The following is a 15,884-nucleotide window of genomic DNA, read 5'->3' on the forward strand; positions in this document are numbered from 1 at the left end:
TCAGTCACGGAATGGTGGTGCACACAGACATATTAAGTGTATGTGTGTTATTTACATACCTATATCTATCTATGTACACATACACATATTTTAAGCTTAAGATAGTTTACACACCTCTAATCAGCAGGCTGTTTTCTGAGATCATAAGACTGCGTGTCTATGTATTCCAGCAAGCAGTAGTGTGAATATATTGCTTTCTCCTGGGAATTCTGACAACAAGCTGTACACTTCTTTCCAAGTTCCACATCCCAGTGTATTTATAAGAACACCATGTATCACCGGATTTGTCTTGCACTTAACTTCTACTCTTTTGGAGGGTCTGAATTCAAAATTGATTTATTCAGCTGTGGTTACCTGAAGTTAGGTCAACTTTTATGTTACAGACATTCTAAGAATGCATTACTTAGGACTGTCAGCTGTTGGTTTAAAGAACATACTGGCATTTAGAGAATCTGTCAAGTTTATAGTCCAGTTTTAGTGCTAGAATATGAACTTCAAATTTATTTGCCTGCCTAATGGAAGAGTTGTAACTTGACATTTTTTTGTAGCAAACATTAATGTTCATTATGTTATATATTGGCATTCCAACCATTAATATAGCAGCATTTTTATTTATGTACTGCAACAACTCGAGGTATCACAGACACTGAGACAGGCAGGAACATATGTCATCTTCTGAACGCTATATTTATATCCTGGCATTATAGTCATGCTAGCCAAGAATGGAAGTTCTGGACAGAGATAGCATTATAAGTGGCACTCAAAGCTAATCTGAGGGTTAAAATTAGCCCTTTAACAGAAGACAGGACTGGCTCTGGAATTTCATGTCCAGTGAGCAAAATAATTCTTTAGAGAGTCTCACTCCAACTTCTGCCTTTCCAGGTTTGGGAGAGTAATCCACAGATTTATGTAAGTAAAAGAGGGTTTGCTGTGTGTGGGGTCTGGTGGGGTGGATGATCACTTCTGCCTTCCCAGGTTTGGGAGAGTAATCCACAGATTTATGTAAGTAAAAGAGGGCTTGCTGTGTGTGGGGTCTGGTGGGGTGGATGATCAATCTGTATTTCGGGGTGATGCATTTTATTTCTAAGTAAAGCCAGGGAAAGAGTAGCTCAAAATGTGAATGTTGGGCTAAAGTGTATTCTATAATGCTTTAAAGTTGGGACGTGAGGTGCATCATCTAGGGTTTGTGCTCTGTCCTAATGGAACAGATAATAATGGACTTTTCAGCACTCTTCAGTGAGTTTTAATAGCACCGTGTGTTTGCAGTGACGAAGGTGACAGTGTATGTAACTTTTGCCCTGTCCATGGCTTGGACTGGTTTTATAAATGCGGTATATAACGGAGTAATTGTTTGCACTGCTATCTCAGCTGTCCCTGATTTGTTTTAGACTTGTGTCTGTGGAGGCGGGGAATGGGACAACAATCAATACTGCGGCTAGTTTCTCCACTTAGAGGCACTAGGTTCTTAATGTTTGAGTTCCATGTGTTTATGAAAGTTTAGCAAGCAATAAGAGCGCTGAGTATGCCAATTCCAAATCATATTGGCAGGGAGTATTTACACAAATTTACACAAGGGGCTGCTTGCTATACATTTAGTGGCAAACAGAGTATAATGAAACTGTAAAGAACTTTGAATATTACAACGCTTTATTGTTGTCATTTCTGTGTGTACCTGGTCTGCCCGATCTTTTAACACTTAACATTTAAAAAATTTCGGGTAACACGTCGGACAACGGTCCCAGGTGTACTTTTCATTCGCTCGTCTTGGGCTGGGCAGCAGGCTTGTTAGTTAATAAACAGTTTAGTTTCTTCCAACCAGAGTGCAGAAATAAAAATGCGTCTTCTAGTAGCGTGTTACAGTAAGCTGTAAATACCATACTTTACGTTTAACCAAGTTATACTCCGAACCACTAATCTGCAAACTGCGCGTATCTTGCACTTTGGCTTTCTTAGTTTATCTCGGCTGCATGTAACATTGGCAGGTTGCTACTGTACCCTTAGCTAGGGGCACTAGTTCAGACGCAATGGCAGGTAAGGTGTTTACCCCTCTCTAGCAGCTTCAGCATGTATGGTGTTTCATTTAGTGGCAAAGTTTTCTAGTTTCACGGGATGTCCGGCAACTGCCCAACTGAAAAAGGTTACAACAAAAAGTAATGATGCGGACATTGATTAGGAATGTACACTTCGTAATAATTTTGGTCTCTTACTCCTTTGTGGTTTCTTTGGCTTCTCCGTTCCAGCCCACCATATTGCCACCTCTGCGACCCCATACCCACTCTCGGCTCGCGATTTATACTGGCAAATCTGCCAATAGAAAAGTACATGTCTGTGGCATGCACCTGTAGTTTTAAATATTTATAACTTTGCAACTTAAAATGGCGCATATGTTTAAAAAATGGAACTCCCTATAAAGATGTAAAGGCACCTTAGTTCAGTCCAATGGAACATCACTCTGAATACTTGCGTGTCAATGCGCCAATGACTTAAAAACATCCCCGACCTCTTCTTCTAGTTGTGTGCTCTGTTTCTCAAAATTTTAAATCATTTGGTAATTACAGAACAGTGCCTCGATGGAGTACCGAAAATGCTAGGCAAAAGAGAAGAAGCGCTACTGGTAACTCACCATCAGAAAGTGCACACATCTAAAGAGACAGACACCAGGCATAAATGTCACTCAGTATGAATGCCTGCTTTCTCATGGGTTTTTAGGAGAACTCGTGTCCCTCTCAGCTGTCCCGAAGTTGTGTTACAATTCCGCTGTATGGCTCATAAATTTATGAGAAAACTGTGAGGATTACAGATGCCAAATAATATACACTGTGGCCACAACAGATGTAGCCAGAATTTTAGGAACTGCGCAACAGCAACCAGAATGTTTACTACCCTACATAGCCTTTGCTAGGAATTTCTGATGTGGCATTGTGACTCCAGTAATATTAGGCAAGCAATAATGCCCAACAGAGTGTGTGTGTGTGTGTGTGTGTGTGTGTGTGTGTGTGTGTGTGTTATTGTGGGAATAAGGCTAGCTCAGGGGTGTTGTGAGGGTTGAAGGCCTCTACATCCCTGGAAGGGTGTTATTTCTATAGTAACATACACCCTGGAGGGCATTATTGCGCTTAGAGAATGGGCTGTCTGTAAAATTGTTGTGTTTTACTTATTTATTTTTAGTACTGTATTATTTTTATAGTCTGTACTGCGGTGGTGGTGCTGCGGTAGCGTTGTCGCCTCACAGTTAGACGTTGCCCATTCGATTCTCAGCTAGAGCGTTTTCTGTGTGACGACATGCGTGAACAGGCATTCCTTCATTGAAGGTTGTGCGTTAGGCCCGGCAAGCCAGCACGTAAAACTCTACTGCCAATCATTAGCGGACCGGAGTTCCGCTGTGGCAACCCCTAACCGGAAAAAGCCGAAAGACACAAACAAACAATTATTTTTATATAGTCTGATGTAAAATAGTGCCTCCTAAGGTTTCAGACTTGCTCTAGGGTATATTAATTGTGTTAAAAGAAGTATTTTACATACAAAATATAACACTTTAAAAATATCCAGGAATTTATTTTTTTTTGGTCCCTTACTCCTAAAACGTTTAGTTTGTTGCCAGTCATTAGAGATAGAAGTTACTAAATAATAGCAGACATTTGAGTTTTAGACTTTTATTTCTTTCAGAAAATTCATGGTAACACAAATCCTTTTATTTAAGCACATTTGTAATTTTATAAGAGCAATAATTAAAATCTGTTCCTATCTTTGAGCCTTTGTTGCCCTTTATTTTTGGCTTCATCCAGATTTCTTCAGCTGAAAGGTGCAGAGGTATGCAAAACCTCTTTATTGCTGCCACTGGTGGATCTCCCTCACTCACCCCCTTGCTTCAGGAAATGCATACTAACACAAATCATTTAAAATATTTTCTATTTTGAGCCTTTGTCCCCTGTTAATTTTAGGCTTATCCAGATACCTTGATCTAATAGCATACTTCTCAACTGTAAAGATTTTTGCAGAATGTTCAGATTTTTTGCCTCATATTTTTGGTCTGTGCCTCATAAAAAAATGTGATTTTTTTTTTAATATGTGACTGGGATGATCTAAAGATTACAGTCACTAAATAATTATATGCATTTGAGTTTCAGACTTCATAACCTTCAGAAAATGCATGTTAACACAACTTTTCAAGTTTATAAGAGCAGTATTTAAAATGTCCCCCCATTTCTGTGCATTTGTCCGCCATTATGTCAGGCTTTGTCCAAATTACTTGTGCTAAGACGATAAAGAGGTAAGCAAACTTCTTTGCTGCTGCTGCTGCTGTCACCAGGGGATTGCTTGATCGCTCTCAATCTTTACTCTCACCATCTCTCTCTCTCTCACTCTCTCACACACACACACACACACACACACACACACACACACACACACACACACACACACAGTCTCTTCTGCTTTCAAGCTTGCATTCCCTCACACATGCAGACAGAAACAAACACGCATACACACACACACACACACACACACACACAGTCTCTTCTGCTTTCAAGCTTGCATTCCCTCACACATGCAGACAGAAACAAACACGCATACACATACACACACACACACACGCACACACACTTTTTCCTGTTTTGCTCAATTTGTCTTACTCTCATACATGCATACAGTCACACATGTGCACGCTTTATTTTGTTTTTTCTTTCTTATTTTACACTCACTAAACAGCAAAAGCACATTAATGTATGTATATATGCTGTATTAACTTTTTAAGATGAATACCAGTATTTAAATGTCCCTTATTATTTGTGACTTTGACCGTGATTATGAATGGAAGAGGTTGAGATCTATAAATTGTGTCTGTGAGGATTATGTCCTGAGATGCATTCAGTTATTTATTTTTGTTATTTTAGGCAGCACACCGATACTACAGGAATGAATATTTTGTTGTAGTCACTTTTCTCATACTACTATACCTCAGTTCATTGTAGGTATGATTATTCCTCAATTAAAATGCATCATCAGTATATTCATTTGAAAATATCTTATCCCCCTTCACCAACACGAACACCTACTCCCCTTCAGGCATTGCTGCTTTCCTGCTCGTTATGTGCATTATAAATTTGATGAATTCTACACGCTATTTATTTCCATTTGTCCTCCAAGACAATCTGGCTGAGCTGAAGTCTCTTCAACAGCATCCCAAGAAGAAAAGCTCCATAAGGAGAAGCTGCAAAGCTACAATAAGAAGCAATACAATAAAATAAACCAACATAAATACAACTAGCTTAAAATAGCAGTAAATTATTCAAAATGGCTAAAGTACAATATTAAGAACACTGCCATTATAAAATTATTTATATAACAAGTTGGTACATCATTAGCAATATCAGATAAATTGCAAATGAAAACTACTGAGGAGGTTTGAAAGTAATGTGGAAGGGAAGGAAGAGAAATATAGAAGTACTGACTGGTATGGACAAGTTATGAACAAGGGTGCAGGATTATAAGTAATGTAGCAAGAAAATAATAAACTGAAAACTATTAAGAGAAGGTTAAGTGTGATGAATATGAGGTCGGACAAAAGGAAAGGGGGAATAAAAATGCGTGACTGGGCGATGGGAGAGGGTCTTTATTCACTCATATGCATTATCGTGCTGTGTTGCTGAAACATTCTCCAGCAGAGTATTAATGTATGAGAAGATCCCATAGAAAGAAATGCAGCTTCACAGCAGCATATTATACTGCCATGAAAAGTATGAACAAGGGAGAAAAAAAACCTACCAAAACCTTGTTTTACCGTTGCTAAGCATAGCTTTAGGAGCTATGATTGGTCAGCAGGAAAAAAAGGAAAAATAAATTAAAACTTATATTTTGGATGCAAATATGTTTCCTCCAACAACAATTAATTATCCTACAGCAACAATGAAACATTAGGCAAAGGATCTGTTTTACATGAAAAATATAAAAAAATATGTATATTTCAATAATAAAAGAACAACAAAGCAATTTAACAGGTAACACACTATTTCATTTTGTAAGTGCAACAATACCTTCCAGGGTGGAAGTTATAGGGAAATAATGAACCTTCTAGGAGAGGGGGGGCCACTGTCTGCAGCATCAGGCATCAAAATACCCCTAGGAAGTCCATTATTTCCCTGTAATGACCATCCCACTGACATTATTGATTGCGTAAAGTCTGTTTTTCTGTACTCATTGCACTCTTTATTGCATTCCATTTCTTAACTAAAGTTACTTAACTAGGTTGTTCCCAAAATGCTTATTAGATATGTGGTTTTAGCCAGCTTGAATGTTTACACCATAGTAGTCTGAGGGTGGTGGTTATATTTACAGATAAGGTTTGGAGTTGCCTGAGCATTTGTTTGGTATGTGCAGCGTATTATAAATGGTTTTAAAATGAGACAAAGTTAGCAAATGTTGAAGTTCCAGCCAATGCAGTTGATAAAGAGCTGTACAGTGGTATGTTTTATTAGGAAGAGTAGTGGCAAATTTAGCAATTTATATTGTAATATTTTCCAGAACTGTGTTTTTATATTAGCAAGTTTTGGCAATTTTGATGTAAAGGAATATAAAGTACTTAACAGACACTGTATGAGTTGTACAGAGAGTCTGTTTATTTCAGAGACAAAATGGTAAAACTGTGTAGTATGCATCCACATTATTAAGTGTAAAACCATGAAGTATGCTTGCATGTTATAAAGTGCAACACTGTGAAGTACGCATCCACGTTATAAAGTATAAAACCATGAAGTATGCATCCACTTTATAAAGTGTAAAACTGGCTAATATTGCTTGCAGCCATTAGTCTGTATAATGGAAGTGCTGATCTGTTTTACTTACTTCAATATAAGAAACAAGTTTTGTTTTTTCTATGAGTACCTTTGGGTGTGTGAGCTAACATGCTTTAGCATTCTAAACTATTACTCACTCTGCTTTGTATTACTACAGTTAGATTATGACATTTCCAGAAAAAAGTACTGACCGTAAAAATCATTACTAAACACTGGAGATCTACAGAGATACTAATAGAAATGTCAGACGGCCACAAAATAAAAATAAATCTAACAAACTTAGGTGTTATGAAATGCTATAATTTAGCAAGGTCCCATGACCAGAGACTCTGTTTAATAATATATGCAAAGAGGATGAAACAACATAGGCATTTAGGTTGTTTATCTTACATTGAGGCAGGGATCATAAACTGCAAAACGTCTCACAGTGCATTTGGTTAACACAATTTTAATTCAATTAATTCTGAATTTCCAGGCTATGTTAATGGTTAAAGTGGTATACACCTAAACACACCAAAAAAACAGGAAAATATTATATTTATCCATAACTTACATGTATTTCATAGTTTCAGAGAAAAGGGGGAAATCTGCATCATAGTCGTATAGCAATTCACATATGAGTTTCAGTTTATATATTACTTTGGAAAAATATTAAAATAAAATCAGATTGAAGTATTCAGATCTAGTTTGTTGTGCATGTCTTACATACCTGGCTTTAGGCACCGGTGAATCCTGTGGTCGCTGGGGGCCACCATCAAGCAAGTTATTTTATTTTGATAGCTTGTAACATGTCAGTCAAACCAACAAAAGCCAGTACAGCAATACTGTGTACTTAATAAACCAGGTGGGTAATAGTAACTCCTATTTATATCGCCTTTAAAACTTAAAGACACCTCTGATTAAAAAACTGTGTTCTGCCAAATAGGCTTCACAATTTCATGAAATATTTTATTTTTATATTTTATATTTTAGGGGTTATCCTAATGGAACAGTATGCCAAGAGTGTTTTGGAGGTGAAGAGAGTGTCTGATAGAGTGATTTTTATGAAGCTTGAAATTGATGGTGTAATGATGAATGTTGTTAGTGCATATGCTCCACAAGTTGGGTGTGCGATGGATGAGAAAGAAAAATTTTGGAGCGAGTTGGATGAAGTGTTGGTGAGTGTACCCAAGGGTGAGAGACTAGTGATTGGAGCGGGCTTCAATGAGCATGTTGGTGAAGTGAACAGAGGGGATGAGGAAATGATGGGTAGGTATGGTGTTAAGGAGAGGAATGCAGAAGGTCAGATGATTGTGGATTTTGCGAAAAGGATGGACATGGCTGTGGTGAATATGCATTTTAAGAAGAGGGAGGAGCATAAGGTGACGTACAAGAATGGAGGAAGATGCACACAGGTGGATTATATCCTATGTAGGAGGGCCAGTCTGAAGGAGATTGGAGACTGTAAAGTGGTGACTGGGGAAAGTGTAGTTAAGCAGCATAGAATGGTGGTCTGCAGGATGATGTTGGTGATCAAGAAGTGGAGGAGGAGTGTGAAAGCAGTGCCAAGGATTAAATGGTGGAAGTTAAAAAAGGGTGATTGTGAGGTGGAGTTCAGGGAAGAGTTAAGACAGGCACTGGGAGGCAATGAAGGGTTACCGAATAGCTGGGTAACTACAGCAGAGCTAGTAAGGGAGACTGCTAGAAAGGTGCTTGGTGTGACATCTGGACAGAGGAAGGAGGACAAGGAGACATGGTGGTGGAATGAGGAAGTACATGAGAGTATACAGAGGAAGAGGCTGGCGAAGAAGAAGTGGGATTGTCAAAGAGATGAAGAAAGTAGACATGAGTATAAGGAGATGAGGCGCATGGCAAAGAGAGAGGTGGCGAAGGCTAAGGATAAGGCATATAGAGAGTTGTATGAGAGATTGGACACTAAAGAGGGATAAAAAGACCTGTACTGATTGGCTAGACAGAGGGACAGCTGGGAAAGATGTGCAGCAGGTAAGGGTGATAAAGGACAGTGAGGGAAATGTACTCACAAGTGAGGAGAGTGTGTTGAGTAGATGGAAAGAGCACTTTGAAGGGCTGATAAATGAAGAGAATGAGAGAGAGAGAAGGTTGGATGATGTGGGGATAGTCAATCAGGAAGTGAAGCAGATTAGCAAGGGGGAAGTAAGGACAGCTATGAAGAGGATGAAGAATGGAAAGGCTGTTGGCCCAGATGACATACCAGTGGAAGCATGGAGGTGCTTAGGTGAAATGGCAGTGGAATTTTTAACCAGATTGTTTAATGAAATTTTGGAAAGTCAGAGGATGCCTGAGGAGTGGAGAAAAAGTGTTTTGGTACCTATCTTTAAGAATAAGGGTGATGTGCAGAGCTGTAGTAACTACAGAGGGATAAAACTAATCAGTCACAGCTTGAAGTTATGGGAAAGAGTACTGGAAGCTAGGTTAAGAAGGGAGGTGATGATTAGTGATCAGCAGTATGGTTTCATGCCAGGAAAGAGCACTACAGTTGCAATGTTTGCTCTGAGAGTGTTGCTGGAGAAGTACAGAGAAGGTCAGAAGGAGTTGCATTGTGCCTTTGTGGACTTAGAGAAAGCATATGACAGGGTGCCTAGAGAGGAGTTTTGGTATTGTATGAGGAAGTCGGGAGTGGCAGAGAAGTATATAAGAGTGGTACAGGATATGTACAAGGGTAGTGTGACATTGGTGAGGACTGCGGTGAGAGTGACAGATATGTTTAAGGTGGAGGTGGGATTACATCAAGGATCAGCTCTGAGCCCCTTCTTATTTGCAGTGGTGATGGACAGGTTGACAGATGAGATTAGACAGGAGGCCCCGTGGACTATGATGTTTGCAGATGACATTGTGATATGTAGTGAGAGTAGGGACCAGGTTGAGGAGACCCTGGAGAGGTGGAGATATGCTTTAGAGAGGAGAGGAATGAAGGTCAGCAGAGTGTAAATGAGAGGGAGGGTAGAGGAATGGTGAGGATGCAGGGAGTAGAGTTGGTAAAAGTGAATGAGTTTAAGTACTTGGGATCAACAGTTCAGAGTAATGGTGAGTGTGGAAGAGAGGTGAAGAAGAGAGTACAGGCAGGGTGGAATGGGTGGAGAAGAGTGTCAGGAGTGATTTGTGATAGACGGGTACCAATAAGAGTGAAAGGGAAGGTCTACAAGAGGGTAGTGAGACCAGCTATGTTATATGGGTTGGAGACGGTGGCATTGTCGAAAAGGCAGGAGTCAGAGACGGATGTGGCAGAGTTAAAGATGTTAAGATTTGCACTGGGTGTGACTAGGATGGACAGGATTAGGAATCAGTATATTAGAGGGTCAGCTCAGGTTGTACAGTTTGGAGACAAAGCAAGAGAGGCGAGATTGCGTTGGTTTGGACATGTGCTGAGGAGGGATGCTGGGTATATCGGGAAAAGGATGCTAAGGATAGAGCTGCCAGTTAAGAGGAAAAGAGGAAGGCCTAAGATGAGGTTTATGGATGTGGTGAGAGAGGACATGCAGGCGGTTGGTGTGAAAGAGCATGATGCAGAGGACAGGAAGAAATGGAAACAGATGATCCACTGTGGCGACCTCTAACGGGAACAGCTGAAAGAAGATGATGATTTTACCATTGACATAGTGCCTTGGCTTAATTTAATCCTGTTGGTGGATATTCACTCTACGAAAACTATCATTATAGCCAACTTTAGGTACCTGCAATAGTTGTCACTGTAGGGGGCCCTTTAATCATCCTAGACTCTGGGGGAGTCCCTGTAATCATCCTTGACTCTGTGGTGGGGGCACAAAAGATGCTGCAGGTTGGTGAAAAAATTAGGAGAAAAAACAATTATTTGTTTTCTGATTATGCTCTTTGACCAAAACATGGTTGCAATTTGATCTTTTTAGGGTAAAGCTGATGATCAGTTATTGAATATGAGCAATATAAGCACTAGAGATCAGCAGCCCAGAATGACTGATCTCACTGCTTACCTTGGATTTTATGAAAAGCTGATATTTCTGATCTTTATGGATTTTCTTCTCTTTCAGGGAGTTTTATAAATACAGACAGAACACATTTGCACTGTTTTAAAGCAATTTACTGATTAACTGCATTTTACTGCATTTCATTACTGTTTCTGACAGCCATCTTGTGTTGGTAGGGGTCTATCTTCTCTGCTAGTGAGAGTAGCAGGGCTGCCTGGACCTTGTTTGGCACAAGCTAATTGGTAGAGAGAGCAGGGGCTAGCAGGACTGGCTAGATTTCTGTGCTACTAGCATCTTCTATTTTTTGTGGTATTTAAACCCCATGTTTGAGCTGGTTTGGGCTTCTTTGCACGTCATGCACCACAGCTGCACTGTTTTTAACCCATTGTAAGGTATTCTAGCTACAAATTTTCCCTTAGTAGCACTTGTGTGATCACCTAGTAGTACTCATCTTAGACCTTCCACCCTTTACACCCTTAGCTCTGTCAGGTCTCTCTCCTTCAGATTCTGACAAATATTGATGGAACATTTCCTGTCTGGTTGATATGGGCAACCTGAGACAGTGTAGCAACTGCCTCATGTACACGGACATCCCTGTACTACTACCACCTAGGAACACAATTTGAGAGAGATTCAGTTATATTAAGAACCTAGAGTCTATGCTCTCTCCCTCACAAGCCAGTATATCTGGCACTGTGAATGTTATCAACACAAACACCACTCACACTTACATAACACACACACCCACCCACCCACCCACCAATCCGGAATCCTCAAAAAAAAAAATACCCAAACAAAAGAGACCTCCGAGGGAAAAACACACAAACTCCACAGCCCACCATACCACACATAGTCCACACACATATGTCTCACAGCCACTAAGGCCTAACCATAAACCCAACATATTAGTCATAGGAGACTCCATTGTGAGACACACAGATATGCCCTACACCAGGCTGTTTGTCAGATGCCAGAATCCGCCATATCATACATGCACTCAAGTCTCTCAACAACAGGCACTGTTATGACTCTGTCATAGTCCATGTTGGCATGGATGACTTGAGACATACCTCCCTGGACTATATGAAGAGAGACATGATCGAGCTCACTGAATGCGTCTCCCAGGCAGGTTATGTGTCTGTCCTAAAGCAGCATTCTACTGTCACCCAGAATGATGCCTCATTACAAACAGAAAATGATTGACTTTAACAATTGGCTTAGTTTCTGGTGTCATTCCAAGAGGATCCAGTACCTGACAGCCTGGGAAAACATGATCAACAAACCACAATGCTTTGCCAGAGATGGCCTGCATCTGTCCCCCTTGGGCTTTGGGCTTCTGGAAAAGGCTCTTGCCTTCCCCATAGTGCCTTTTTTAGGCAATGCCACGAGGTCAAAATTATCAACATGAAAATTTCATCAAAATGCAAATAAAAGGTCATGCTGCTAAACGGTAGGAGTCTAAACATGACACTGCACTCACTGCAAGCATTCTTAATCCTGGAAGATACTGACATTTATGCAGTGAAAGAAACCAGGTTCAAAGCTGGGGAAAGCACCCTAGCCATATCAGGTTAAGCATACTATCATACATTCAGACCCCAAACCATGGGCAGCAAAGCAAAAGGACGTAGAGTTTCAGTATATATTAAAGACATACAAACCTCCAGGCTGGTCAAACAGTATGATGTACAGGAGCCACTCCAGGTGCAGCTGACATTTACAAGACCCCTATTCAAATCATAGCTATCTACAGGCCCCCAACTTTGACTCAAGATGCCCACTCCACCTATCTGTATCTCTTCAAATCTATGAAGATTCAACCCTTTACTCTGATCCTGGGTGACTTTAATTATCCAGCCATAGACTGAAAGAACTACTCATGCCAAAACACAAATGCCCAGAGATTCCTTAATTTCGTCAATGCAAATGCCTTGGACCAGCTGGTCAGCACCCCCACAAGAGGTAATAATATCTTGGACTTGCTTTTAACCAACACGAGTAATTACTGCAGCATCCCTGAAGAGTCATCCTCCCTGGTAAGATCCTACCACAAAGCGGTCACTTTCAAAGTCACCATTCCCCCCCCCCCCCTTGCTAGGGTCAAACAAAAACTTCTCCAAAACTGATTACAACCTTCTGAGGGAAGGTATAAACAGCTTCATCACCCCCTCCCCCTCTGTAGGAACTGGCACAAATATCCAAACCTACACCAAAGTACTATATGAGCATTTATATAGCTGCATGGAATAAGGAATACTCGACGGGACAAAATTCTCCTCCTCAAGGAAGAATAAACCTGTCTGGTGGACATCTGCAATAAATAAACTCTATAATAAAAGGAAAAAAAATTTGCAGTCCAGGACCAAGAAGGAGCAAGTGCCTAATTGGAAGCAATCTCTCCTTAGCCTGAACAGGCAAACAAGAGCACTAGTGAAATCCTCCAAAGTAAACTTCAAATCGAATCTGGCCACATCTACTAAAGACAATCATAAGGCCTTCTCCACATTATGTCTGCAATCCCAAAGGAAGCACTCAGATCTGCTCAGAAATGGTGGTCAAGGACACTACATACACAAACACCGTAGATATACCCAACCTGCTGGTAGACAGGTTCAGTGAAAACTTCCCCCATCAGTAAATCAAGACATCCCCAGCACCTGGCCCCCTCTCATTATCTCTAGGGAGCGAATCATCACTGCCCTCTCAAAGGCAAAAAACAAATACAGCATTTATGGGATCAGATAACATCCTAGGCTACATCCTATATGAACTCAGGCAGAAACTTGCAGCACCATTAGGCACCCTATTCAACCAAAGTCTGAGTACCGGCTTCATCCCAGGTGAGTAGAGGGCAGCCACTGTCATCCCTTTGCACAAACGTGGAGCATCCACTGACCCAGGAAATTATAGACCCATCTGCCTAACTAGCCTGATCGGCAAGGGCAAGGAATAGATTATCATGGACCTTATTAACAAGGACATTGGCAACCTTCAAACATTCAATCCCACATAGTTTGGTTTCATCAAGAGGAGGTCGTGTTTGTTAAATTTGGTTGCCTTTTTTGAGACAATCACCAAACCCATGAACGAGGGGAAGATGGTGCACACCACCTACCTTGACATGACCAAAGCCTTTGATACTATTCCCTATTCAGGTATAACAGATAAACTCTCTCAACTAGGCATCAATCTCAATGTTACCAGATGTTTAGCAAACTGGCTCACTGATAGAACCCACCTAGTCAAAATAGGGAAACCACTTCAAACAGTAGACCCGTAATGAGCAGTGTATCCCATGGATTGGTCTTGGGGCCTCTGTTGTTTGGGATATACTTTTCTGAGATGCAGGTCAAAACCAGTGGGCTATGGCTGACCAAGTTTGCAGATGACTGCAAGCTGGGTGTTGTCATCAGTTCTCCTAGTGATGTGGACATCCTCCAAGAGGGTCTCACCCAAACAAATGACTGGTGCCAGAAATATGGCCTCAAACTAAATGCCAAAAAATGCATCATCATCCACTCTGGAGAGAGTGACATCCCCACAAAAGATCACATTATAACAAGGTCCTAAGCACACAATCAGTCCTAAGGGACTTGGGCACCCAGGTTCATAGCGAACTAACTTTTGACCCCCATATTGCCTCCATTGTATGGAATGCTTTCTACATGCCCCACCTTATTAGGAAGGGTATCTCATCCAGGAACAAGGAGGTCATAACATCCCTGTATTTTTCCCTTACAAGACTCATTATTGAGTATAGTGCCCCTTTCGGCATGTACCTCAAAAAGCACATGCAGCAGCTGGACAGACCACAGAGGTTCCTCAGCAGGAGAATCCAGGGCCTCAAACATCTAACCTATACAGACAGGCTAAAAACCCTGTCCCTCTACTGAGTCTCATACAGAATCCTCACAAGTGACCTCTATCTGACATACAAAGCAATCTCAAACCCTGACTTGATGGGACTGCTGCATATCCGGAAGTCAAGCTCCACTTGAGTAAGCCACATGTGCGACCTTAACCTGGTCTGTGATATTAATAGGACTTGTTGGTGGGGCAAGTTTATGTCCCTGAGACTCCTCCCCCTGTGGAACAGACTCCCTCTCCACATCAAGCAGAGTACGTCATTAACTCTTTTTAAGCGCAACCTGGATAACTGGACGGGGAACAGAAAATGTACCCCTGGGATTCCACCTATGTCTCTGCTGGACAGGGGCATCGGTTGCTGACTTGTCAGAACATGTGCTAAATTCTTGGCTAGGCTTGTAAGGGCCTCAGGGCCAATAGCCTAATAACTTCCTATGATCCTTTGAACACTAGACACTTTGTTTGTGTCTTTTGGCTTTTAGGGGTCGCCACAGCGGAACTCTGTTCCGCTAATGTTTGGTAGTGGATTTTTACGTACCGGGCTCCCAGCCCTGATGCACAGCCTTCAACTAAGGCACGGCCCATTCACGTATGCCTCCACACAGAAGACTAGCTGGGAATCGAATGGGACAACGTCTTACTGTGAGGCGACAACGCTACCGCAGCACCACCACTGAACACTAGACAGTATAACTCTCATTTTTTTTTTCTCAAGAATTCTTGGCAAAGCCAAACATAATAGCAGAATAAAGGCTTAAAAAAGTCAGGAACACATTTTAAATATTACTCCAATTCACTTACATTAATAGAATAGCACAATTTGACTCAACATGCATTTTTTGAGCAGTAAAAAGTATGAAACTATTATGTCTGGGTTTATTAACTGTTTGTAAGGCTCCCTATTGAAATGTTAGCACTCAAAATGCCTGGTGCTGACATGTCGTAAAAAGGACTGAAAATCCAGGAGAGCAATGAATCTTGAACATAGTCCTTTACCTTTACATTTTTGGAGGGGCTAAACCCCCTGCACCCTTCATACCCCAGAATGTATAAATACCAACTGAAAGACTACCATACTTCAGAGAACAGGGAATATTCCTGGAAATGGTCATATCAGACTTAATATATGGAAGCCTGATTTTTTGTCCATTCAATCTCCATATTTTAGCACTCACTCTAAAGGGTTCTGGCATTTCAAATGGTTACCCCATCTGTAATCCTAAACAATTTACCAGCAAATCGAACTTTATGAGGGAAAGAGCAA

The 15,884-nt window shown here is 40.9% G+C and overlaps 1 protein-coding gene across 2 annotated transcripts in view; it reads left to right on the plus strand.

Moving 5' to 3' along the window:
• Positions 1-781: 781 nt before the first annotated feature.
• Positions 782-15,884, plus strand: part of ASB12 (ankyrin repeat and SOCS box containing 12) — a 110,772-nt gene continuing 95,669 nt past the window's right edge. Inside the window, exon 1 of one of the 2 annotated variants that reach the window (XM_044057569.1) lies at positions 782-909. The gene's annotated coding sequence lies outside the window, so the exon portion shown is untranslated. Of the gene's footprint in view, positions 910-936; positions 1,003-15,884 lie in introns of those variants that run through there. The other variant, XM_044057570.1, reaches the window with a different exon arrangement.

The sequence above is a fragment of the Protopterus annectens genome, chromosome 15.part0 (assembly GCF_019279795.1).
Source record: "Protopterus annectens isolate FY-2018-M chromosome 15.part0, PAN1.0, whole genome shotgun sequence".
NCBI classification, from domain to species: domain Eukaryota; kingdom Metazoa; phylum Chordata; order Ceratodontiformes; family Protopteridae; genus Protopterus; species Protopterus annectens.